Source organism: Mus caroli, unplaced genomic scaffold (assembly GCF_978045245.1).
Source record: "Mus caroli unplaced genomic scaffold, Mus_caroli_1 scaffold_13, whole genome shotgun sequence".
NCBI classification, from domain to species: domain Eukaryota; kingdom Metazoa; phylum Chordata; class Mammalia; order Rodentia; family Muridae; genus Mus; species Mus caroli.
The window spans coordinates 3,401,130-3,427,652 of NW_028227268.1; the positions used below are offsets into that span (position 1 = coordinate 3,401,130).

The following is a 26,523-nucleotide window of genomic DNA, read 5'->3' on the forward strand; positions in this document are numbered from 1 at the left end:
TCCGAGCTCCCTCCTCTATGTTTGGCAGGCTTCATTCCAATAATGAGCCCCTTGGAGCTCTTGTAGGTTGGCCCGGGGCTGCTCAGCTGGGAAGGTTCACTCCCTCTTCCTAAAGCAAGTGGCTATTTGGGCCACCAGCCCTATTGACTCTTGACCCCAGCCTGGCAGACCTGGGGAACTCAAACTGACATGCTTGGAGCCTTCCAAGCTGGGTCACTGATGTCTGCCTCATGACTGGACTGCTAGAGTCATCCAAACTCAGGGTTGCTCATCTCCTAAGAATATTCTGGATCTGTGTAGTCAGGGAGGCCAGCTGCCAGGCTCCCAGACAGGCTGTGTCTCTATGTCTTCTGGCTTTGAGTGTATAGGTGCTCCCTTGCCTCTGGCCCATCCCAGCTCCTCTGTCATCAGCTGAACACCTCTCCAGCCCCAGGGTTCCCAGTAAGGTGTATTTATACCATGTTAACTTCCCAGGAAAGTGGAAGAGACTCTTCATGATGGGCAGATGTCCCCTCTATATACCCTGGCCCTGTTACCACCTTCCCATTGGCTACCGTTCTGGGCAGCTGCCCCTGCACACTTGGTGCCCCGGAACACACCCTCACACAGCTCAGGTGGCAAGCCCAGCAGGGCAACCTTGATTCAGGTGCATGCTAGGCTGCCTTCCCACAGAGGAAAATGGCTCCTGAAGTAGAGTCTCCAGGGTAGGAAGATGTGGAGGAGAAGATGGGACCCCTGATGGGAGGCAGCCTCTCCTGAACAGTGTGGTGGCTTTGGGGACCACAGGCCCATCTCATGGGCACAGATGAGCATCTCACCCCGGTGAATGCTGCATCTTTTAGTCCCAGGGTCTAACCCGGATGTCATTTTTATCCTTGCTCCATCCAGCTTGTGAAAAGTGTGCCTCACTTAGAGGGTGACCCCAGCGAGAAGGGCAGGTAACTACTGAATCACACAACAGGATCCTTGATGGTAGTCCTCAACCACCAGCCTGCTGGCTTCCGGCTGTGTGGGATTTTACCCTCTATGTTTGTCTCAGCCAGCAGGGAGCAATGAGTGAGACCCGGGGCTAGGTGACTACCAGACTCTTGACTGTGACTCTCAGGCTGCTTTCTGCTACTTTAACTTCAGTACCACTCCCGATACTGGGCCATCTCTGAGGACTCTTTCCCTGGACCATTCAGTGAGGCCCAGGCCAGCATTTATCAGTGGAGCAAAAGCAGTCTCTTCCATGTTTCCAGAAATGTTTGAGACATGGCCTCTAAACTGTGTGTACCTTCCCAAAGGCCAAGGAGCAGCCCTAGTTTCATCTCCATGTTGGTGTCTGAGATAAGGGAAGGGAAGAGAAAGAAAGAATCCCTTCTCTATCCCAGAAACGCTTATTGCGTCCCTCCCAAACCAAAGTGAGGGTTTGACAGCTCTTCAGTCAGTTCTGGGTAAGATGATGAATTCAGGTCTCTACTGAGACACATGCTCAGATGTGAAGAAGCCACACCAGCAGCTGATGCGCAGAGCACATGCTAAGCACAGCATCTTCCTGCTCCTGTTTCATATGACCAGGAAGTTTCTGGAACACTGAGAACCTTTGGGACTTCCCTAGCTAACTCACTCATCTCTGCCTCCTGATTCTAGAGTTGTGCATTCTTGCTGAGTCTCAGGGCTGTGGGGAGAGGCTGCCTGGAGCACGGCTGAGCAGGAGCTCAACCTCAAACCATCAGAGTCTCTGGGGGCCCCAGCGACAGTGACCCAGGTCACTTCCTAGGACCAGTGGTCCACGATCAGTGTTTTCTGCTTCCTCCTGATTCCCCCTCTCCCAGCTTTGATGTGAGGTGTAAGGGCCCCATGCTGCATCCTGTCTGGGAGGATGAGTGACTGGCCTCCCAAGTTCTCCTAGATACCTGCCCCGGAGTGAAGGACTTCCTACTGTTTCTCAGACGAAGCCCGGAACTTCGATGTCTTCCGTCTCAACTCTCTCCTTCCCACAGCAGTGGCTGCGATTTACATTAAGGGCCGGAGTAAATGGAGCAGGTTCACAATTAGTTTTCAAAGTACTTATCTCATTAAAGTAAATGAATTATTGATTTAGTGACACATGCTTTTAGTGAGTGGCGTGGTGCCTTCCCCACTCTGCCTTGGCGCTCGGAGCGGCGGCCAGCGCAGGCAAACTTGCTTTGTGTAGGGATTTTTTTTTTAATTTTAATATTTCCTTCTCGTTATTTAGCTTCGTAATTAAAGTGGCTTCACATGAGAAATGAAGGGCCGGTTTATGGGAATCGAAGCCCCAGAGACTGTATGCTCACCTCCCTGTGGGGAAGCTCCGAGCTGGAGGAGGGAGAGGAGGGGGGATGGGGGTGAGGGGGGAGTATCCTGACCTCAACAAAGAATGAAGGTTGTGGGGGAGGTACTCCAGAGGGCTGGGGTTGGGTGGAGAAAGCCAGCTGAAGCTTCCTTATGGGCAGCTGCTCCAGCTGCTCCAGCTGCTCCAGCTGCTCCAGCTGCTCCAGCTGTTCCGTCCATCTGTCCATCCGTCCATCCGCACAGTGGAAGCTCGCGGTATTGGAAGCAGCTGGAAAAATCTGACCAGGTGATTGCAAGGTGACTGGAAGAGGCAGAAGATAGAGAGATGCTGCTGGCTGAGGAGCTGAGCTGGTCCTAAACTCCAGAGAAGAGCCTCACTTTCTGCCTCCTTCTGCCACTCTGGACTGCAGTGGGGGTTGGGGGTGAGATCAGGAGAGAGGGTCTGCCCCTGAGTCTCAAGTGTCAGCAGGGGAGGCTGCATAGGACGCTGGCTACTGACCACCCACCGCCCTGGACACGTGCTGCTGAGTCAGCGTCTTCCCAGGAAGTGCCATCACCCCGAAAGATGAAGTGCCCCATTAAAGGCCACTGGCTTATGCTGGCCTTGGCTTTGGGCAGATTCTAATTTCTTCTCTGGGTTCAAATGAATATGGCCTTGCTCTGCTCTGGGTACAGATGGTAGGGACAAAGTCAGAATGAAAATGGGGCCCACAGGGACTGTGTCCCGTGAGCTTCCGCAGGACTGCTGAGGGAGGAGGCCTCACCGAGATGGCCTTGTGGCAGGGTCGCCCCTAGACTCTTCTCTCAATGGCTCTGTACTCCTTATGTCTCACCCACACAGGGAACCGCACTGCAACCCAGATGCCCAATCCCTGTCCTGGAACAGGACTAGACTGGCTGGGGGTGATAGGTAGGAAAGGTCAGTCAGAGGTCAGGTGCTATAGGGTCAGCTTGGGGGACAGTCACAAAGAGACAGCCCTAGGCGCATCAAGCCAACAAAGTACCTCTCCATCAGGTCCCAGAGGAAGGCCAGTCTGCTCTCAGCTCTGGATACATAAGCTATTTACTGGTGTTGTGTGGAGCCGGAGCATACATAGCTACCAACACCACCACACGTCCCCTGGCAAGCCCACAGTTTTCTCAGAAATTGAGCAGAGGCGGTGCCAGACAGCCCCTGGGGCATCCCAGATTGCTCTCAGGCCCAGCAGAAATAACCCACACAGCTGTGGTGGGCTCCATACTCACCAGCCTGGCTAGCTTTTGCTCACAGCTGGACTGTCAGTTCCTGTCTAGAAGTGAGTCCGTGGGGTGCTAAGACAACTTGGAAGCAGGTGGGGATCCCTGAGTAGCAGCCCTGATCCCCAGCTGAGGATTCAAGGGGTGCAGGTCTCTGAAGCTCCAACTCTGGCCCTTGTCACTTAGATAGGCTCAAGAATGGGTTCATCTGTCCAAAGGTTCTCCCTGATCCTCGTGTGCGTGGTCCCGCCCCACCCCAACCCAGAGTTAAGAGGACAGAGGGAAGTTTTGAACAAGTGACACCTGTGAGCCTCTGTACCCCATCACGGTACTGCGTCATCGTCTCCGACGTATGGGTCCAAAGAAACCTGTGACTGGGAATCTAGGGACACCTCTCTTCCCAGCAAGCTTGGGCTGCTGCGAACTGGTTCAAATGTGGCTTTTAAATATATATATCTTTCTTTGTGATTTTAAAAAAAAAAAACTTCATTTAATTAAAAATGTTGACATTGTGCCTGGATACCCCGCCAGAGAAAGTGGCTATAAATTAAACATTAAATCCTTAATGGTCCATAAAGAACTCTCCATTTCTGCTTATGTATATACTGGGTATAAATAGATAAAGAGAAAGCTCTTTTCACTGGGGAGGTGTGGGGACACAGGCTTTCTGGATAATCTTAGTAAGTGATTATAATTCAGAGTTAAATTAATCCATAGCTTTTCAGTGTGTGTCTGCATGGGTGGGCGGGGGTAGGGGGTGGCTCCTCCAGCTTTGCGTCTGCAATCTGGACAGGAACAGACATGTCACCTCTAGCCAGCCATTCCTACTGGGTCAGTACTCTGAGAGACTACTGTTAAGGCTTGGTTCTCCTCGGCCCTTACCTTGGTTGTCCTGTTGCCTAGGCAACAGCCCTGGAGAGGGAAAGGGGTTCCAAACACCAGTACCTCTCAAAGATGACTTGGCAGAACTCCAGGGCTCTGAAGAGACCGTGTAGATGGGGCCAGGCTCAGGAATGGGTGATTCAGCACAGAGGGAACAAGTCCCTGTGCGAAGGGACCCAAGGACTGATTGGGAGGGATCGTCCTGGGAGAGGTTGATGCTGTTCTGCTCCATCCACTGTGGTGCAAACCTCCATCTCCCAGAGCGTGAGAACCTGGAGCAGGGAGGGGGCTGATGGGAAGAGATAGGACTGTGTGGTCCCAAACTGGTCCCCTGAGAGGATTACATTAAGTTCCTCTCGCTGCTATAACAAACACACAGTAGGCTTATGACAGTACAAAGCAATGGAAGTCAGAGAAATAATGGGTCTCACTGGACTTTAATCAAGGTGCAGACCAGGCTGAATCCTTCTAGTAATCCTAGCGGACAGTGGCTTCCTGGCATCTCCAACTTCTACAAGCCCCTTGGGTTTGAACACTGTTTTTATCTTCAAAGCCAGTGGTGATTGATCAAGACTTTCTCATACCCCGTGACAATATTATCTCCTGCTATCTGTGGGACTTGATTGCCCACAGGCCACAAGACAACACAGACTTGGCACCCCAAGGTCAGGCTAGATATCCAGGAGCCTTTATTCCACCCACGTTTAATTCCATTGGCACCAAGACTAACATGGCCGTCACATCCAGGGCTAGGACATGGCAGCAAGAATGTTCTCTTCCTGAACATGGAGTCTGTCCTTTCTTACTCCCCAGGGGAAGCTACATCAGCCGTGGCCCACTCCACATACATGTAGACTTGGGGTGACTCTTCAATCCGTGGGGGCCAGAGTTTCTGAGTGGCAGTTTTGCCACAGGTGCCTGAGAAGAAAGGGTTCTCCCTCACCATGTCCCAACTGGGAGCAAGGGGTATCCAGGAGTTGGGAGATCCAAACGCTTGGAAGTAGAAACAGAAGGCTCCATATAGGGTTGGAGCTGGGGCAAAGGCATCTGGCAGAGCAGTTGACAGCCATCAAGAAGCTGGACCAAGTGCCCTGTTCTCTGAGGCCCTAGGAAGGGTGGTTTGGGGGGGAGTACAGACTGAGAAAGAAGCAGGCCTCGTGGAGAGCCATGGAGGGAAAGCCTGCCTTGACCTGAGGCGAGGAGGTCCCTGACATGGTAGCCTTTGCTCCCTCCGGCATGAGTTGTTCCTTAGGCTGTGCTAAGAAAGTCAGCATATCACCAGCCACACGAAGGGCACTTGGCAAACAGCTTGGGGTCAAGCATCACCCCAGTGTTCCCTCGGCCATAGGAACAAAGGTGAGGAAGGAAGGCTTTGCTGTCACTGAGGGTCTTCCGTCTTCCGACAGATCCCTGCAGCCTGCCAGCCAGGTGTGTGTGGCTCTGCCATCCCGTGATGGACGCTGCTGGGGGAGAAGGGGGCTCAGAAAGTTCAGTTGGCCGCTTCTGAATCCTGACACTAAAGAGGGAAGACACTGACCAAAGGAACAAATAGTTGCTAGCCTGCTAAGACAGTGCTGGTGTCTGACCTCACAGGGGTGCTCTTAGGAGGTGATGCTGCTGAGGTTAGAGGGAAAGATTGGGGCCAGGGGCACAGATTGGCTTCAGATGGACCCTGGAGGTCGGGCTGATAGATGATGGACAGAGAGATCAAGAACACCCTGGCAATCTGCTCGTCTGGTCAGAGACGGCTCTGTGGGCTGACAAAGGGATCCATTCAGTATTCTTGGCAATAGCCCAAAACTGTGACCTTGTCTGGGTTGGGACTGTGGCACCCAGGTGAACATAATTGAGCTGGAGTTATCTGATGGTTGGGCCTGGCCCTCAGAATCCTAGTTGGGACTGCCAAGTCAGACATTATGCCTAGCTGGATGGAACAGATGCCAGCACACTGAAGATGTCTCGTGGGAGAGAGTTACAGGAATGAAGAGAGGGCTTTGGACAGATCCCTCAGATGCCCACTGGAGGAGAGGCTGTGGGGGTTGGGGAAGGATGGCCAGAGCCACTGGAGGAAGAGTGATGTGTGTGGGCCATGGGCCAGCCAAAGAGGGATGGCTGTGCCTGGGAGCCAGCATAGCTACCAGGCTTGGGTTGCAGAGAGAGACAGAGACAGAGAGAGGAGCTCCCCTCAGGCCACCTGATGGCTCTGTGATGAGTTTGTTGGGTAGAGGGGTGGAGAGAAGAAAGATCTGAAACATGACCAAGCATAGTAGGAATCAGCAGATGTTTGCATGGAACTGGGAATGGATCCGTGATGGTTGCGGAGCTGGGGACAGACAACGATCTGAGCTGGGATGGAGACCAGAGATGAGGTGTTACTCTAGTAAGAGATGGGAGCTGGCAGGCACAGAAGATGCTAAGAAGGGAGGGTGGCTAGAACCTGAGGGACAATGTAGGTGGCCTGGAGACTGAGGTGGAAAGTGAGTATGGCTATAGACTCTGAACTTGGGCTGCTTAATCAGTAGTGACTAAGTCAATCAATGACTAAAGCTGGGGCTAAAGCCCCCTCCACACTGGCCTGCAATGACTATGGGGTCCCCAAAATAATGGGCTGAACATTCACCCATAGGTACTCTCGAAAAGTACATTTGTAGCAGGGTAAAACCTAGTGTGATGGTTTGGATATACTTGCCCCGGGGAGTGGCATTATTAGGAGGTGTGGCCTTGTTGGAGTAGGTGTGTCACTGTGGACATGAACCTCATTCTAGCTTCCTGGAAGCAGTCTTCTCCTAGCAGCCTTCAGATGAAGATATAGAACTCTCAGCTCCTCCTGCACCATGTGTGGCTGGACACTGCCATGTTCCCACTTTGATGATAACGGACTGAACCTCTGAATCTGTAAGCCAGCCCCAGTTAAATGTTGTCCGTATAAGAGTTGCCTTGGTCATGGTGACTGTTCACACAGTAAAACCCTAAGTCACCTAAGCATGTGGCTGATTGCTCAAATCCAAAGGATGTACCCCCATGAAGAGCTCAGTCAGAGATGCTGGCTAAGGAGGCTGGGCTGGTGTTAGACATCCTGACGCATCAATCTAAGGGACCCCATCAATCTATGGGATCCTTTCCTGGGGTGTACCCACCCTATTGTTTTTTCAAAACCAAGAGGCAGGATGCATGAAACCCACCCCACATGTGTCCGGTGAAGCGAATACCCATGCAGTGTTGAGCAGCCACAAAAGCAAATCTGCCCACAGGGACATTACCACCCACACTCTGCTATCTGCTTACTTAACTGTCCTCATTAGAGACTTTTCCAAAAGAACAACCCAAAAGGTTGTTTTTGTTGTTATTATTATCTGAAGTTCTGACCATTAGCCCCAGGGCCTCGGGAGTGTAAGAGTAAACACATCCACAATTTATCATCTTTCCCGTCTCAGCAAAGACTTTGTATATGAGCAGAAGCCTGGGAGACAGGAGCTATCTGTTATTAAATAAACGGAACTGTCAATCCAGGCACCGTCTGCAAATTAGCTGCTTGTCCATGTGGGTTAGTCGCAGGCAGACGGGCACCAGGATCTGGGTTTGATAAAAAATCCATGTTTGCCTCTTACTTCTGACACCCTTTGCAGAAGACCCGAAATTGATGAGCACAGAGGTGTTAATCCTGAGAGTGAATTAGTTTTTTTTTTTTCAAAGGTGGCTCTGCAGTGCCTCCAAGCTAAACTAAGACCTAACTTGTTCTCCGCCCCCAGGGAGGCTCTGAATGCTATCCCTTAAAGCTGACTGTCTTACAGGAGCCACGATCCTTAGAGGCACACTAGCAGGTATTGGTAGCAGGGCCAAGGAGCTGGGGAGAGACTGGACAGGCTTTTAAAAACTCTGTGTATGTGTGTTGATATTTGTAAGTGCAGATCTAAGTGCATGTGCACATGTGTGTGCATGCTTGTGAAGTTCAGAGGGCAATCTCATGTCATTTTCAAAGATGTCGCCACCACCACCACCACCACCACCACCACCACCCCTGCTTTGTTTGGCCTGAAGCTCACCAGCTAGGCTAAGCCAGCAACCCTCAGAAGTCTTCCCAGCTCTGCCTCCCTAGTGCTGAAGTTCGAAGCACAGACCACCACACCCTGCATTTGTATATGTATTCTGGGGGTCAATGTCAGGCCTTCATGCTTGTGAGATAAGCACTTTATTGACTAAGTTTTCTCCTCTTTTCCAGCCTTGTTGGGGGTGGGGTGGGGATTGAGTGTCTGGGTTTTGCTTTTCTCTATGTGGTAAGAGGCACAGTCTCTGGGAGGATTTCAGGAGTCGCAGTATATATAGCCTGAGCTACACAGGAAGGTACTAGGCTAGTTAGTGTACAGGGCAGATGGAACGGGGGGGGGGGGGAGGGGGGAACAGGCAAGAGCCTACCTTATTTTTCTAAGGACAGGACAGGTGAACCATCGCAAGCTTAATTGGCTGGACTGAATATTTGCCATGGGCTCTTGACTTCAGCAGTTATCTCAGAGTATCTAGTACCTGACCCTGGAAGGATTGAATAGCAGCCTAGAATGTTGGAATCCTGGACTAGAGGTAAGCACACTCGCAGAATTGCCGTTAGGAGTCTCTGTGCATGAGCTAGCTCAGGGAGGGCTAGCCTCCAGGGGCAGCCAGGCTCACACACCAAAGCAAAGGCAGCTGGAGCGGCAGAGCCAGGATGCAGCTGGAGCCCAGTGGCCAGGATGCACTGACCAGAGGAGTTGGTTAACAGCAGGTCCCGACTTTGCTTGCAGCTCAGCAACTCTACACGGCTCAAATTGCAGCCCAAGCACAAGTGATAGCTCTGAGATCTGAGCACGCCGTGGCTGCCAGCAGCCCAACCGCAGCAGAAACTGCTCTGGTCCCCAGGCTCCTCTGTAGTTCCAGAGATGGATTTGCAGGGCTGGGTAGGTTTTTTTGCCGGGGGAGTGTGTCTCTGGAGTACTGTGTCAGCGGCAGGAGGAGGCAAGCGTGCTGCTGATCTGATGGGGACAGCTGCACTGGAGCAGCTCTGTCCACACTGGCAAAGACCTTCCCTGGGCTATGGAAACATACAAGCCCTAACAGGAGATGGAAAGTAGCCATATGGCCTTGGGCTGCCCACTGGCCACCAGGGCTCTGAGACTAGAAAGGAAGCCACAGATGTGCAGCCTGCTTAAAGACTGGACACTGGCTTGCTTTGCAGGTCACTCACACTACTCCTCCAGCCTTGATCTCTGTGGTGATTAATGCTGATGGTCATCATATGATCTAGAATAGCCTAGAAGAAAAATTTCTTGGCGTGCCTGTGAGGGACAAGGTTGGGCAGAAAGTCCCACCCTGAGTGTGTTAGCACCATCCCATGGGTTGAAACCCCAAACTAGGTAAGAAGTGAGCTGAGCCCCGGTAATCATCTTTCCCCACTTCCTGCTGTAGGTGCCATGTGAGCGACCCTCAGGCTCATGCTGCCAGGCCTCCCCATTTCAATGGACTGTACCCTCCAACTGTGACTTCTTTAAGTCACTTTTATATTTTATCACAACCAAAAGAAAAGTTACTGGTAAAATACAGATACTTAAGGCCAATGGCCATGGTGGGACTTGAACCCCCTCACAGGTACCTAAAGGCTGAAGCATCACCTAGCAGGGCTCTCCAGGATTGGATAAGATTTGCAGAGTGTCCTGCAGTGACCATGCAAGCCTGGGCAAGGCTGGTGCCCTGCAGTTGCTGTTGGTTCTGTTACAGTGATTCCTAGTGTCCAGTGACACTGGCTAAGTCTGGGGTAGCGTCTGTCTTATGGCAGTGACGTTGCTTTCCTCGCTCGGGTTTGTGTCACATTCCTGGAAGACAGAAGTCACAGTGCAAACAAGTGCAATGCAAATGTGATCTCTGAGGACTAACCACCCCCTGCCACCCCACACACACAGAGGCACACACACAGGCACTCACACACAGGCACACACACACAGGCACACACACAGGCACTCACACACAAGCACACACACACAGGAACACACACAGGCACACACAGGAACACACACACACAGGAACACACAGGCACACATAGGAACACACACACACAGGAACACACACAGGCACACACACACAGAGGCATGCATGCTCACACCACTGCACAAATGAATAACCCAAGAGCCCTGGAGGTGAAGGAACTGCTGGACTGGTGCGTGTCTCCACCTGAAGGGAGATGGGCCTGGCATGCCAGCCCTGTGATACCTCCTCCCTCCTTTCCTCAGGGGCTGGAGGAGTTGCAGACTCCTCCAGCCCCTGAGGAAAGTCCCCTGCCTCTTCCCAAGTTTCTCCCTGGGGAGTTTCATCTACTGCCACAGTGGGGGTCTGGTTGTTTAAATTCCAACAACTTGGGCATGTTCCCTGTGACCACCCTTTAGCACCCACACAAGGTAGGTTGAGAACCATTCCCAGTTCTGGGCTGCCTCCCTTCCCCCAGTCTCTAGGGTCACTACACACAGCTCTTTCCCCACTCAGCCTCATTCTCAACTTTCATTGCGTAGGTTTGTCAATTGAGACAGATTTTCGGACATCTCAGAGGAGATAATCGGGTGGTTTATTGGGGGATTTGCTTAGGAAATGAGATTTTCCCAGTCTCCCAAAGGAGAAAGGCCACATCTAAATTATTGATACCAAAACATGCTCATCAAAGAAGCCTGTGCACCCTGGTGGTGTGCATGCTGCAAGGTGCTATCTTCCTTGTGTTGGGGTTTGTCTGTCTGTCTGTCTGTCTGTCTGTAGTTCTGAGAATTCAACCTAGGACCTCAGGCATGCTAAGCAAGCATTCTATCACCAGACTATATTTCAAAACCCACTCAGTATTAATAAAGCCCTACCTCCATTTCCCCCAGTGAAGATGCTCAGAGTCTAAGCAGTGCCTACCCCAAGGTGAGAGATGAGGAGACCCCACTTCCCAAAAGGCACCTCCCAGGGGATGCCATCTGGGACTCAAAGGGCCTGTGGCATACACATTCATCCTGATATCAGCTGGGGACACTGTCCTGGCTAGTCCTCCACCTTGAAGAAAGGCATGGTTTTTAAAAGAAACAAGATGGACAGGAGGCAAGATGTGCCCACCAAGTAGAGACTGGACAGCTGCCCAGATGTGGCCAACATTGAGCTGTTTTAGCTGAGTGTGGGAAAGAACACTAGGTGTGCAGAGCCCAGCTCCATAGAAGGAAGCTCAAAGAGCCCACAGCCTTCCATCTGCATTAAGGAAATCCATTCTCAGCACAGTCAGACGCCAAAGAGAAAGATGAACCAAGAAACTGCAGGGCAGACAGGGCGGGGTCTGTAGATCCAGCGTGAGCTCCCTGGGCGTGGGGACTGCATCCCTCACACACATTAAGTCTGTGTGCATGCCTAGACAGCAAGGTGGCAGGGCTGAGTACCTCTCTTCCGATGGGATGCCTACTGACCCTGTGGATGGCTTTTAACTTGTATGCCCATCTTTCTGCTTGCGTTTGGCATCTGTTGCTGTATCCTCATGAAGTCAGTTCTTGACTTCAGAGTCAGAGTGTTGGAAAGAGAGGGCTCTAAAGTCAAGCTAAAGTGGGCACTGAGTAGCAAATTTAAGCCTCTAGTCTCTTTTCTGAACTTGCCAGTAGCAAAAGCAAAATGGGGAATGTGGCCAGTTATCAGACTCATTGTCTTAAAAAGCAACTGAAAATACACATGGTCCTAGAGAGAAGAATGGGTCCACCAAGTGCATTGTTATTCCAGGGACGATTGTCTGACCATTAGAAGGGAGGAAACCCTGACTGACACCTGCTACCTCATGATGAACCCTGAGGAGACCATTGGTAGTGACACAAAAGGACAAATTCTATAAGACCCCAGTCACCAGAGTGTACTGGTTTCTATATGACCCTAGTTATATAGAAATTATATTATATTATATTATATTATATTATATTATATTATATTATATATGACACTGGTTTCTATAAGACCCTGGTTACAGGGGTGCACTGGTTATTTTTTTCATGGTGACAAGATGCCTGATGGAAGCAGCCTCAGGGGGAAGGATTTGGGCTCCTGGTTTCAGGGATACAATCTAACCTGGTGGGCCGAGTGTGCATCCCAGCTCTGCACACATTAGCACATAGGAGGCAGAGATGGGATGAGAAGCAGGACTGGGGTATAACCCTCAAGCCCTGCCCCAGTGGTCTGTGCTCACCAGGTAGAAGGGATGAGGGAGGGAGGGTTATCTGGGCTCCATGCCCCAAAGATCTCATGACAACTCCTCTAGCTGGGACCACATGTTCAAACATATCCCGCAGGGAACATGTTGCGTTCAGAATACAGTGGGGTCCTAGAGTTATCAAATGCACGGACAGAAAGTAGAGGGGAGTGAGAAGGGTCAGAGGGTGGATTCAGGCTGTGGACTCTGATCCCGGGACTCACACGGTGAAAGGAGAGAGTTGGCAAGTTATCTTCTGATTTTCATGTGTGTGCATAAAATAGAAAGTGGGAGTAGAAACCAGGAGCCAGGAGAAGAGAATGGAATCCAACCTCCAATGTGGATCAGGTTAAAAAAGATGAAGAGTTGAGAGATGACCATGGTTGCACGAGGCTTCAAACACCCAGAAATGGGTAAGACACTAAACATCACACGTGTGTTTTTCCAGAATTGAAAGAGAAATCCACAAAATACTCCTTGAGGGAATTGTCCCGGGGCTCTTGAGTTGTGCTGGGTATGACTACCGTGGTGCCCAGTCCCTGCTCCATGGAAAGCAGGAGTGCTCTGGTAGCTCCTGTGTAGCTTCCCATTAAAGGGGTTGCCCGAAGTTTACAGAGAGAATGGTGGGGTTGCTGTCCATGACCAATGAGCAGAAACAGGTGGCCTAAATAGAAATCGTTTACTTCCCAGGTCTAGATGCAGAAGCCGCAAAGAAAGGCAGATTCTAGAGTCGAGGCTGGGCAAGACTTGCTTTATTTGCGGACTCTAGAGGAAGGGCCTTCCTAGACTCTGCCAGCCTCTCTGGATGGCATTGGCTTCCCTTCCTCCATTCACAGACACACCACTCGAGCCTCTGCCTCCTCCTTCCTGTCTGTGTGAGCGTCTCTCTGTCATCTCCTCTTCTTGTAAATACACAGGTCATTAGCATGGAGCTCACCCTGAATCAATGTCAACCTGAGCAGATACATCTAGAAAAACCACATTTCCAAATATGGTCATACTCTGGGGTGCTGGGTAGACACGAATGTGTGAGAACTCCTGCCCAGAACAGCTGGCTGGCATCCATCTCATCCATGTGTGGAAGGACAAGGGGACATCTGCAGACTTGAAATGGCCCAGTGCTGGACCTTGGTGGTGAGGGCCAGATACAATCCACAGTAGCTTAGAAACGGTTAGCCCCTCTCAGCTGCTACCCACCTGCCACTGTGATCAGTGAGCTCTCTCCCATCCACAGGTTTGTGTTTGGCTCAGTGGATACAAAAGAGAAATGGGGATACAAGGTGCCAGCTGGCCTCATCTCTCCAATAGAACCTCATATGCAGCAGGAGCAGCTGACAGCATCCAGTTCCTCCTCTATGGCGCTTATACAGCATCCACCGGTTAGAGTACTCAGGCCTTACAGAGTCCAAGCTAGCAGAAGAACCAGCTGCCTTCAGATGCTCAGAGCAAAGACAGTCCAAGGCTGTTGCAAACAGAAAGAGGGCTGTGGGCCGTGTTGGGTACCAAGGCCATGCACATCCTAGGCCTGCAGTGATCGGAGCTGGAGCCAATAGCGATCAGGTAGAATGCAGAATCTATCCCAAGAGAAGGTAAACCTACTCTCCACACACAAGCTGACAGCGGGCTCCAGAGTGGCAGGACTCACACAGCAAACATCCCAGAGTGAGGTGCGGGACAAGAGGAAGCCAAGCTTTACCTACTCTGCCCGTGGGGCTCGGGTGAGCTGCTTCACCTGGCTGAGCGTCAGATTTGTCGTTTAGAAACTGGAAATGATTGTAGCACCCACCACATAATGATTCCATCAATAGCGTAGTCTCAGAAGGTGCTGTTGTGGGCCCCATTATGACAAACTCCATAGTAGTGTTCACTCAGGTCTCACTGCACTAGGAGAGCTGGGGACCTAGGGAACCTCTAGGGAGATGGATGTAGAGTTAGGGGACCACTGGATTGTTGAATCCTGCTGGGCTTCCTGAGTGAGATGGCTGGGATCCCCAAATCCCTGCTGCTCTGATGGTTCTCCTAAGGAGTTTCCTATATAGACACCCATGCAACTGTATGCTCACGGTGGCCAGAAACTTCAAGGACCCCCAATGCCCCTGGCAGTGGCACAGGGCCACAAGTAAGGGACCTCCCATCCCCTCCCCTTCTGTCTGAATCCCTCCCCTCCTCTCTTCTCTCTTCTCCCTCGCCCACCCCTCCCATTTGTCCCCTCCCGCTCCCCCTCCACACCTGCTTCCAGCTATCTATAGGTGAATTTCTCATCAGAAAGAAAAGAAAACGGCCGTAGGTCAACGTGGCTCCCCCATCACGATCACCACCATGCAAAGTTGTAGTTAAGCCGCCCCCAGTTAATTTCTTATTTATAAAATTGCGCCCTTCACCTCCCAGTTCCCCTCAGGGAGCACGCAGAAATGGATCGTTTAATAAAGCCCAATGCATCACATGAGAAGGTTTGTAAGTGCCTTCTGTGGCCTCCAGGCGGCTCATTCTCCTCAAAGGGCTCTGGATCATTAGGGAGAGGCCTGTTGGACAGCCTGTGACAGTCAAGGCAGAGGCTCCTGAGTCCATCCCGGCAGGAGGGTCTCCTTGACAACTGCAGTAACTCACAGGGCGCCATGGAAATCTACTTCAGAGCAGCAAAGGGGACAGCACCCAAGGGTACCACGTATCCCTGCTCCAGTCCAGCAAGGAGGTTGGCACCCAAGCTGTCCCTCTAAGGCCCTGTAGAAACTAAAAGCAAAGGATGATGGAGGTTGGGGGAAAGCCACACCTGTGGATCAAACGATGACCTGCAGATTCATATGTGGAAACCCTAACAGGAAAAAAGATGGAGACATAGCAATCCTAGTCTGTCCCTAGGCCTTCACACTCCCACCCTCTATCCACGAAGTGGGCGCCTAGCTGGGGAGGAGAAGGATGTCAGAGATGCAAAGCTATGTAGCTGCCTGAGTGGTCATCCTCCTCACTGCAACGTGGAGGTCTTTATCTGGTGGGTCACTTCGTGTGATCACACCAAAATGCATTTTGCTAATAGAGACATGTTCTTCCATTCTGATGGCTGGTTATACAAGCAACTTCCAGGTTAATTTCTTTCTTTTTTTTTTTTAAGATTTATTTATTTATTTATTTATTTATTTTATACATGAGTACACCATCATTGCTCTCTTCAGACACACCAGAAGAGGGCATCAGACCCCATTACAGATGATTGTGAGCCATCATGTGGTTGCTGGGAATTGCACTCAGGACCTCTGGAAGAGCAGTTGGTGCTCTTAACCACTGGGCCATCTCGCCGGCCCCGCCCCCTCCCCACCCCTGCCCCCCAGATTAATTTCTAAAGACTAAAATGTTCAATGGGTGAAGGGCTCTGGGAGGCCAGAGGCCTCTGTGCTGTGGGTGTTAGATAGAGAGGAAAGGGTAGGTGGCCAGGGGTATTTCTCCTGGAGGAGGGGAAGAGCAAAACTGGAGACTGGATGGGGTGGGGGTGGGGGGCTGGAAGCATCCACTCACTGAAGACTGAGTGGATTGGGGGGGGTGTGGAAGCATGCAGTCACTGGAGACTGGATGGGGCAGAGGGGTGGAAGTATTTGTTCACTGAAGGCTGGATGCAGGTGGGGAGCTGGAAGCATGGGCTTCCTGGAGACTGAACGGATGTGGGGGTGGGACTGAAGCATGGACTCACTAGAGACTGGATGGAGGGGGAGGGTGTGCAAGCATCCTCTCACTGGCAATGCACACTCCTCTCTGAACGGAGCTGATCCCACATTCAACATAGGAGACCAGCTCTGGCTCCAGAGGCAAATACTCATCTGCCCGTCCAGGCATTGTAATTCACTCAGCAGATATCCACGTCCTACCTCCCATCTACAGCAGCCTCCATGCCAGGCTACGGAGACACCAGAGCCTCTAAGATGTGACCTCCACAGTGCCGGACATTCTCACCAGCAGGGGAGGCAGATAAAAGGTCAGAGGAAAGACAGGGAGCACATAGAAGAGCCAGCCAGCCCATCAGGGAGCTCCCGTCTGGCCAGGCTCCCCCAGATTTACCTGGAGACACTGGCAGGGGGCAGTGTGACAGTGTAACCCTAAGGCCTGCGGACTCTCTCTGTTGGGACTTGGTGGGCAGTGTGTCCACAGCTGCCCTTGGACCCGATTCACTGAGGCCAAAATGACCATAACTGTCAGTCTTGTGAGTGGCTGAGACAGCCATTCCCCAGCGAAGCTGAGCACTGTCCACACATCTGGAACACAGTCAGGGAGGTGCATGGGGCTACACCATGCTCTCTCCCTTCCCAGAGACAGGCAGGTGGGACAGACAAGCAGGCTGAAGTGATACAACAGACGTCTAGAAGGTGGGAGATACTAAGCTCAGGATGGACAAAGGGTGGACCCCTACCTGGCCCAGGGTGACATGTCCTCGTGTAACTCAGAGGCTAAATCTATATGGGACCAACTTTCTGCCTGTGCAGCATGGCCTCCAGAGAGAATAGGAGATTCTGTGACTCTGGAGACTTGGCAAAAGGACAAAAGTTAAACAGGCTATATCTAGGACCGAGGAACATGAACCCAGCTGCCATATTTGGTGGGAACACTAAGTTCAGCAGCCCCCTGGTTACCCCTCTAGTGCTGCTGTTCTCCAAATGCAGAGGCTTTGGGGAGAGAGAGAAGGGCTCCAGTCTCCAGCCTGGGTCCAGACATATGTGCCAAAGAGTTGGCTTTGAAGTATTTGACTTCGACTGAGCAAGAGCCATGAGACAGGTTCAACAGTTCTGCAGTGTGAATATCTCGAAACAACTGGACAGTCAGGCCTGGATGGTGGGGCGCTCTGCCTTGTTCATCCCTGCCAGTGCTGCCCAGAGACTGGGAATCCCAGGGCCAGAGGAACTCCCAGGGACCAGGCACAGGTATAGGGGATGCTGGCTGAGGGAAAGAGGGAAGAGGAGGCTGTCATCTTTAGCTTTCCTGTCAGTCCTGAGTTCACACCACCCAGCAGGGCAGTGGGCCCTTCCCTTTCTCAAGATGTGGCTGCAGACCCAGCTCCCTGGACATGTTTTTGTTTCAGGGCTGGTGTGTACAGAGAGAAATAATACTGGGTTGGGAGGACAGATCCGCTTATGAATTAATTCAGTCAGCACTGAGGCTACACACACACACACACACACACACACACACACACACACACACACACCGGGCTTGAAAGAGGCAGCAATTGGTAGGAGCCACTCAACTCATCCATCTCCTTTCAAAATGGATGGCTCTCTTTCAAGTGCTTTCCAACACACCTACCCCACCAAGTCACTTAACCGTGAAAACATTTCAAGAGCCAAAGCAGCCTTTGCCATCGCCTTCCCAGTGCCTAGTTCAAATCCAGCTGTCCCTTGGCCCACAGCCCTCCCAGCTGCGACTCTTAGGTGGGTTGCTTATGAAACAGCCAGGTGTTACCATGGAGATTTACAGACTCCAGTAGAGAGTCAGCCAAGCCCATTTTCATTCTTGCTTCCCGTGGAGAAGGATGCTCCTTCCCACCTTCTAAAGAGAGGCCAATGGTGCTTGGGGGGGTGGGACCTCAGTGCTTGGGATGGGGCCATAGTTGGGGTGGGGTCACAGTGGAGGACGGGGCTGGTGTAATATTAATTTGGACCTGAGATTTTTCTTATAAAAAGTCGGAGGGGAAGAAAGGGCCCTCTGCCTGTGGCTGTGGAGAGGGCTGGATGCCCATGGAAAATAAATGCCCACAGTCACCTTCTCTTTATGGTAATGTGGATAGAGATAATGATGGTGATTTTTCTAGAGCTCAAGAAAGATGCTCAGTCCAACTACCTTTCCGCCCAGGAGTGCTTCACTTCATCTTACTTCTACTAAGTTAAAAGGAAAATCCACATACAGGGGCTGGAGAGCTGACTCCGTAGACAAGCACACACGCTGCTCTTTAATGTTTTTATTATTTATTTTACTATGTGTGTACGAGCAGGTTCACTGCATGTATATATATGCGTTTATGTATCATGTATGTGACTTATTTTAGTTAGGGTTTCATTGTTGTGCAGACACCATGCATGACCAAGACAACTCTTACAAAGGCAAACATTTAATTGGGGCTGGCTTACAGGTTCAGAGGTTCAGTCCATTATCATTGTGGTGGGAGCATGGCAGCGTCCAGGCAGGCATAGTGCAGGAGGAGATGAGAGTTCTACATCTTCATCTGAAGGCAGCCAGGAGGAGGCTCTCCTCAGAACTATGGGGAGCCTGAGTATAGGAGGCCTCAAAGCCCATACTCCCACCAACAAGGCCACACCTGCTAATAGTGCCACTCCCTATGGACAAGCATTCAACACATGAATCTGTGGTGGCCAAACCTATTCAAACCACCACATGCCTCACACCTCAGAAGGTCAGAAGAAGATGCCAGAACCCCTAGAACTGGAGTTAGGGATGGGTGCTAGGAACTGACCTGGGCCTCTGGACACAAGAGGATCCTCTGCAGCCCCAAGCACTTCTTTCTTTTGCAGAAGAACAGGATTCTATTCCCAGAATTCACACCAAGTGGCCCACCATAGCCCATAAGACCAGTTCTAGAAGATCTGACACCTTCTTCTGGCCTCCAATGGCTCTGCACACATGTGGTGTGCACACAGACAAGCAGGCAAAACATCAATACACATAAATAAAAATTAAAACAGAAGCAAATCACACACAAATAGGCTTTGGAAGAGGTGGGGACATTCTAGAAGCAGGAAGTGGAGATGGCAGTGTGACACTGTGGATTCCCTGACCTGGGCTTTGGGAAACAACTGAGGTGACAACTGCTGTGTGTGCCTGACTGTGACCACAAGTGTTCCAAAACTGTGTGCACAGGTAATTCCGAGACTTCATAAAAACACACACGGAAAATCTACATATAGCAGCAAAGAGCACAGTGTGTACACTTACAGATATACAAACGCATACACACATAGGCATGCACATACACACAGGTGCAAAACACACACACACACACACACACACACAGTTTGTTTCTAAGCTCCCAAGTGTCCTTCTGAGATATTAGGGTTGGGGGCCAGAACAGGTGTGAAACCCTCAGCCCCTGAATTCCCTCTGTGAGTGTTTGGCTACAGGTCCGTGGATGGCAATGTGAATAAGCAGGATTCACGACTGTCTATCCTTAGTTCCAAATCACTCCTGCTGATGGAAGCTACCAGAAGCTGTTCCTAACTTCAAACAGCACACAATAGTTGCTTGTAGATCACGGATGTGGCTGTATTAGCTGTCTTTCCTTTCATAGGTATTAGGATTAATTTGCATAAGATGATCGCACAGGGACCGTTTACCCGCATACTTCTCATACCTGACATACTAGTTGTCTTGTAGCAATAGAAGCCCAAGATGGGAATCAATATCCTGTTTAATCATCCACAGAGTGAGCATTTGTGGATGAACCCAAGATCGCTTAGGGCGGGGGCAGGGCGGGGGGGGGGAACAAAAGAAAAGAAACAACAGAAACATTCCAGAGTCACAGAAGACAGAAGTTTAGGAAGGGCGGGTGACGCCCCTCTTGTTTCCCTTCGCTTGTTAAATGATGCCTTGACTTCCGGCCCAGCTTGAAATGCTGCGGAACCCTTCTCACCTGGGCAGGCTTCCTCCTCCGGGGAGAGGGTGCTCCCGCCTCCCCCTTCCCCTCCCCGCCTCCCTCCCCCTCCCTCCGGAGCCAGCAGCACCCGCTTCCAGATGCACAAGGGCCAGGCTGATTGTAATTCTCTCTGCTTTCTCTTTCTCTTTTCTTAGAGAGCCCAGAGCGCCTCCGGGAAAATTGGCTGAATAAAAGGTATAAAGACTTTCTCTTTTCTTCCTGAATGGTTTTTGACAGATATGAGCATGTTGAACATCTCAGGAGCTGCTGGTGGTGAGCGCCAGGAATTGCTGGGGTTTCCCACTGGCTAGAGGGAGGGAAAGATTGGGGGATGGCAGGGAAATTTTGATATCTCCTCTCTCGTCCCCCTTGCCCCCGGGGAGATAGGTTTGAATTTTGTGAGGAAGGAGGCTCAAGGGTAGAGAAGCCTGAAAGAGCTGGACAATGGTCAAAGGAGCCTGTTCTTCCGCATCTACCCCAGAAATCAGGTCCGATCTTTCCTGGCCCCACCCCTCACTCACTCCCCATCCGGCCCCCTCCCAGTTATTCAGCTAGTGTCCACCCATCCCCGGGGCTGCACAGTCTTAGACCCCTCTGTCTAACTCCTCTCCCTGACCTTGTCTCCTGGAGCTGGAACTATGGAAACCATCCCAGTTCCAGGTGCTAAGCCTCACTAGGAGGCTGGACATTGTGAGAAGCTAAATCACCTGGTGCTCTTCTTGGCTCGCCCTCCACCAGCAACTCCTCCTTCTTCTTGGAGTTACAAAAAAAGTTTTACTTGAAGTAGGGGAGGGGTGCTGTCCAAAGGATGGAGATTGGTTGTGAAAAAAATTAGAAGGTGTGACTTTTCAGCCCACCACCATCTCCTACCACATACCTGTGCGCCTGGGGGCGGAGCTTCCTGTTTGTGAGCTCCTGGGTCTGGGGCGGGGCTTCCTGTTATTGAGCTCTTGGGTCTGAGGTTGAGTCTGAACCAGTGACACCGCAGTCACAGAATACCTGATGCTGTGACAATGCAAGAAGAGAACAAATAAGCCCGGGTGAGGCTCAGTAGGCTGAGCGCTTGCCTACATTGCACGTGGCTGAGGTCCCATCCCCAGCACTTACACCACATGTGGTGGTCCACACCTGTAATCCTAGAACTTGGGGATGGAGCCTGGAGAATCAGAAATTCAAGGTCAACTTGTGCTGCTTGTTGAGTTTGAAGCTACACTGGGCTACATGAGGTCCTGTCTCATAAAAGGAGGAGGGGCTGAAGAGATGGCTCCATAGTTAAGAGCCCTTGTTCTTGCCCAAAACCCAGGTTTGGTCCCAGCATGCACATGGTGAGTTATAATTGTCTACAACTCCAGGAGATCCAGCACCCTCTACTGGCCTCCTTAGGCACCAGACAAGCTGTGCATACATACCCACAGGCAAACATTTAGGCAACTAAAATAAAAATAGTTTTTTTGAGACAAACTTAGCAGTTCACAGTTCTGGTTGCCATCCAATGTTGAAGTGCTGGCACCCTGTGAAGACATTACTACTGTGTCAAAAGACAAGAGAGGAAAGGAGGCAACTAGGCTGTATTTGGGGTTGAGGATGTGTTTGTGTGTGTTACATATATGGTTGCATGTGTACATGCAGACCCACTCACCCTTAAGCACATGTGTGGAGGTCAGAGGTCAACATGAGTATCTTGGACTTTCTTTTTCAGCTTTAGTTCTTAAGATAGCCCCTCACTAAACCCGGTGCTCAGTGATTGGCTAGACTGACCTGTAGATCATGTTCCATAAGTCTGTGCCTCCCCAACATAGGGAATAGAGTCACCTGCCACCACACTCTGCTTTTATGTGGGTGCTGAGGGGGTCAAACTCAGGACCTCTTGTTTGTTAGCTACTGTACCACCCACTGAGCTAGCTCTCTAGCCCCCCCTCCCAACTCCCCCTTTTAGAATGCTATTAATTATCCCCCACCCACCCACCCACCCAGGAGAGTGGAGCTTTTATGGTCTAGTCACATGTTGACACTGTTACTCTAGTAATTAATTTCCACAGGAGGTGAGGGGCATTCAAGCTCAGCAGATGGCATGTGGCAAGGGCCTCAAACACTTTCTGCATGTCAGAATCAAAAACAGTTTCATCAGATTCAGGGATGTCGTGTGTTCCTAAGGTGAACTTGTAATGTCTTTTGGGCTGATTTTGCTCCAAGATACCCTTGGTTCCCATGTCTACCACAAGGAGGCAAAGTCCCGTGTGGAAGCTGGCTTCACCCGGCCACACAGGCCGTCTGGGGAGCTGACTGCTTGGGCTCTGCTCATCAGCTTTCCGTCAGAATGGACTGGGGGAGCCGTCCTCCTGTGGCTCCAGCTTCTTATGCCCAACAGTGCTTTATAAGATGCCCCAACTTAAGTCACGCTCTGGCTCTTTGATCTTGGTCAGAGTTGTATTGGCTCCAGGCCTGATGACACAGCCCTATAATCTCTGTGCCTGTGAGGCTGAGGCAGGAGGATAACAAATTCAAGTCCAGACTGAACTATAGAGTGAGACCCTGTCTCAGCAAAGGAACAAAAAGTTGTGGACATGAGCACATTAAGCAAATGATTTCAGTCTCTGAAAGGCAAATACGCTACGATTTCTTTTACTCGTGAGTCCTGGGTTTTATGTAGAAATTAAATCATACAAGTTTAGGTGACAGAAAAGCAAAAGGAAGAGCCTGCCAGATGGCTCAGTGGGCGCAGGCACTGCCACCAAGCCTGAGCACCTGAGCTCCATCTCCAGAACCCACATGCTAGAATAAGAGAAGTGACCCCTGTAAGTTACCCTCTGACCTCCATAGGAGCTCATACGCACACACATACATACACACACAGAAACAAGAATATAAAACTTTTTGAGACAAGGTCTCACTATGTATCCTGGGCTGTCCTGAACTCTCTATGTAGAACAAGCTAGCCTCACCATGTCCAGCAGTAAACAAGTAAATAAATGTGAATTAAGAAAATAAATAAAGTGGGCTACTGGGATGTGATAGGGTAGCAGGGTGTGTGTGTGTGGGGGGGGATTACATTCAAAGGATATTGTATATTTGCACAATTATGGCCTTGTGTGAGCCTACCTAACAATTTTTAAAGTTGTATTCACTATTGTAGACACTTTACATTTCCATGTGAGTCTTAGAGCGCATATGTAAATTCTGTTAAAAACAAAAACAAAAAACAAACAAACCTACCCAGCTAGGGTTTTAAGCAGGCTCATCCTGGATCACTGACATCCAACGCCACATAGTTCCTGTGTCCAACACAAGGTCTGTCTCCGCACGTGGAACTCTGGTCCTCTATTTCTCTCCGGTAGTGCAGCCTCTGGCGCCCGTGTGCATTCCCGCAGACCCGCTCCCACGTGTCTTGCTTCTCTTGGCTACCTCAGTGGCTTTTTTCCGTTCCAGCTCTGGCGACAGCAGTGGCGGCTGCACAGAGATCAAATTCTTCTGTGCTTCATGTATTGATCTTGTGTCCTGCAGCCTTGCTGAACTCGCTCACTGCTGGCTCCTGTCACCTCTCACAGGTTCTATGCAGGAGGAGGTCTTGTCTGTGGGTGAAAGCTATGTCACTTTCTAATCTGGGGTCCTTAACACTGGATGCAGGCAGCGTAGGGCTGAACAGGAGAGCTAACATGCTTGCATCACCTCGGGTCGTAAAACATCTTGTTAGTTGGAGTGTTCTATGACCACTCCTACTTCCTACCTTGTAAGACTTGGTGCAGGTTATTAATTATTATTATTATTATTATTATTATTATTATATTATTATTATTGTGTTTCTTATTTGTTTAGTAGAGGGCATGTACATGCTAGAACACACATGCGAGCCGAGATCAAAGGACTGACTACTTGCCGAGTCACTTCTCTCCCTGAAGTATGTAGGTCCCAGGAATTAAACTCAGGTATAGTTCTTCTTCTAGGGGCGGGGCTGTTGTGAGACCACCATCCATGTTACCTGGCTTGATAGCCAGTGGTATAGTCCTTCAGGTCTTGTCTAGGTAGCCACATTGTTGCAATTTCACGCAGGTAGATCTAGCACCCGGCATCCTGGTCCTCTGGCTCTAACAGCCTTTCTGCCCCCTGAGCCTTAGATGTAAGGGTTGTACTGTAGATGTATGGGCTAGGGCTAGGCAGCCCACGGTCAGCTCTCCTCCACATATGGACCAGTTTGGATTTCTGTGATGGTCTCCACCTGCTTGCTACATGAGAACAAGTTCTTTTTTTTTTTTTTAAATCTTTTTTTTTTTTAAAGATTTATTTATTGATTATATGTAAGTTCACTGTAGCTGTCTTCACACACACCAGAAGAGGGAGTCAGATCTTGTTACGGATGGTTGTGAGCCACCATGTGGTTGCTGGGATTTGAACTCCAAACCTTCGGAAGAGCAGTCGGGTGCTCTTACCCACTGAGCCATCTCACCAGCCCGAGAACAAGTTCTTAACTGGTTCTCCATCCTATCTTGCTCTGAGACATTGCTCTTTCTTCTTCCCACAGTGTTGTTGATGTCATTAGTCCATCCAGGATATTTGTTTCCTCTCAGGTATTATAGCTTTTAGGACTAAAGTTATTGTGTATTATTTTAAAAACAATAATAATAACCTTTCTACCTGATAATATAATGGAATACAGTACATAATACCTATTTTAATATCTTTGTCTGTCTCAGTTCCAACCTCTTCTCATCTCAGGGGCTACTCTCTGCCTCTTTTCATTCCTGACAACTTTTTAAATAAGTTTTATTTTGTATGTATAGGTGTTTTGCCTGCACATGTGTCTGTGCACCATCTATGTGCCTAGTACTCATGAAGGCCAGAAGAGGGCATCAGATCTCCTAGAACTGGGCTTACAGACAGTTGTAAATTGTTATTATGTGAGTGCTACAAGTCAAACCTAGGATCTCTGGGAGAGCAGCCCGTGCCCTTAACTGCTGAGCCATCTGTCCATCCCCAGACCTGGTCATTTTTAATTAGACATTGGATGCTGTCAGTTTTACCTCAATGGGAGGTGGGTGCTACCAACTGAGTCTCTGCCTATTCCTGTCTCTGCATATTCCTAAGCCTTGTTCTGGGTGCAGTTAAGTGACTAAAAGATGACTTGACCCTTGGCCCTTGACCCTTGACCTTTGACCTCGGCAGTTCCTAGTCTCAGACTGTCTGCTGCTCAGAGGTGATTCTGACTCTAATCATTGCTGCTACTAGGGCCCTGGGAACTGTAAAGTGCCATTACCTCTCAGGTGACTGCTCTTGCCCCCCCCCTGCCCCCCACGAATGCTGGGCACTCTCAGGTGGTATTTACCTTGGCTGTGGGGAATCTTGGTTGGGTGCTGGATGGAGCCAGTCTCTAGGACTTCTCCTCTGGCCAGTACTGTCCTTGCCAGGTCCTGTCCTAGGACAGTGGGGATCCCGAGTCGTCCCTCCTTGTCCCCTGACTCTGGTCCTTCCTCTTCATAGCTGATGATGGCTCTTTGGTTGGTTACCACTTCATGCAGGAGGCAACAGGCGCCCTTGACCCTCCACTCTGTCTATAAAGGGAAGATCTCCTGCTCGCACTTGGATCTACCTGTGATGTGACTACATGGTCCTTTGGAGGGTACATACATGTGCATGTGCATGTGCACGTGCACAGACACAGGGGTGCCAGGCATGTGCTTGCCCTGGTCTCCCTGTCCTCTAGGGTGAGAGGAGTGAAAGACAGGCCATGTTGCTGTCGGAGCACTCGGGGAGCACAATGTCCCAAAGTGGAAGCCCACATCTCAGGTTTCTTCCCTATGAGAACGGCAATGGAACACTGCAGCCTTGGGGTGCAGAGCCTGACAAAGGGCATGTCATATAATGTCTTCTCGGGAGAATCTTATTTGTGAAGAATAAGAGAGGAGGGGGAGGGGAGGGAAGGGAAGGGGAGAGGGGAAGGGAGAATAGAGGAGAGAAGGGGAAGGGAGAGAAGAGAAGGGGAAGGGAGAGGAGGGAAGGGGAGGGGAGGGGAAGGGGATGTAGGTGAGAGGAGAGAGGAGAGAAGTGGAGGGGAAAGGAGAGGAGGGGAGAGGAGAGGAGAGGAGAGGAGAGGAGAGGAGAGGAGAGGAGAGGAGAGGAGAGGAGAGGAGAGGAGAGGAGAGGAGAGGAGAGGAGAGGAGAGGAGAGGGAATGATCGAATACCACAGTCAGCAACCCCCAGCCACCTCTCCCCCATAAACATTACCAAGTAGGAGGTCCTGGCAGCTATGCATCCAATCCTCCAAACCCAGCCCCCACA

At 50.6% G+C, this 26,523-nt stretch overlaps 1 protein-coding gene across 3 annotated transcripts in view; it reads left to right on the forward strand.

Moving 5' to 3' along the window:
* Rbfox3 (RNA binding fox-1 homolog 3) overlaps window positions 1–26,523 on the forward strand; it is a 424,648-nt gene that overhangs the window by 282,814 nt on the left and 115,311 nt on the right. For 2 of the 3 annotated variants that reach the window (XM_085829382.1, XM_085829383.1), the window contains one exon: window positions 20,408–20,447. The exons of the other annotated variant lie outside the window; for it this stretch is intronic. The gene's annotated coding sequence lies outside the window, so the exon portion shown is untranslated. The remainder of the gene's footprint in view (window positions 1–20,407; window positions 20,448–26,523) is intronic. 3 annotated transcript variants of the gene reach the window in all.